The sequence below is a fragment of the Procambarus clarkii genome, chromosome 28 (genome assembly GCF_040958095.1).
Source record: "Procambarus clarkii isolate CNS0578487 chromosome 28, FALCON_Pclarkii_2.0, whole genome shotgun sequence".
In the NCBI taxonomy this organism is placed as follows: Eukaryota; Metazoa; Arthropoda; class Malacostraca; order Decapoda; family Cambaridae; genus Procambarus; species Procambarus clarkii.
Window position 1 is genome coordinate 15,331,899 of NC_091177.1, and position 924 is coordinate 15,332,822.

The following is a 924-nucleotide window of genomic DNA, read 5'->3' on the forward strand; positions in this document are numbered from 1 at the left end:
ATGAAATTCTTTAAGTACTTTCGTATTTATTAATACATCTTCAGAAGGGTGGATTTTACAAGTCAGTGTTAGTGGAGATATTGGCCGGAATGAGGTGGGATGAACAACAATGATTTTGTTCCCAAAAACAGATTTTCCTCTTAAGTTTTGTGAACAGAGACATTGTTGTTCACCCCTCCTCATTCCGGCCAATATCTCCACCACCGTTGACTTGTAATATCCACCCTTCTGAAGATGAATTATTAAATACGAAAGTACTTAAGGAATGTCATGTCTCATTCCTTCCTTCGTGTTTTATCATTACAATCCTATCCAAAAATGCACGAGAGAATCCTTGAGAGATTACCATGGGTTTGTACTAGTGAGGATCTATTAAAAACGTCTTAGGAGAATTGTCTCTCCAGCAGAGACAGAACATGCAAGATGATGAACTTAAAATTAAAACCTTTTGTAGATGATATTTCCGTTATAAAAACAATATATATATGTTTAAAAATGAAATTTAACTTTCCCCAGATGTGAAGGGTTTAAGGGTAATGAGTATATATGGCCAAATTGATGACACTGTTCAACTATAATATCATTATAACAAATGTCAACAAATGCTTATGTAAAAAGATAATGTACAGAGAGGCCCTTCACGGTGTAACAGAGAGGCCCCTGAAGGTGTAACAGAGAGGTCCTTGACGGTGTAACAGAGAGGCCCCTGACGGTGTAACAGCGAGGTCCTTGACGGTGTAACAGAGAGGCCCCTGACGGTGTAACAGCGAGGTCCTTGACGGTGTAACAGAGAGGCCCCTGACGGTGTAACAGAGAGGCCCCTGAAGGTGTAACAGAGAGGCCCCTGAAGGTGTAACAGAGAGGCCCCTGAAGGTGTAACAGAGAGGTCCCTGACGGTGTAACAGAGAGGTCCCTGACGGTGTA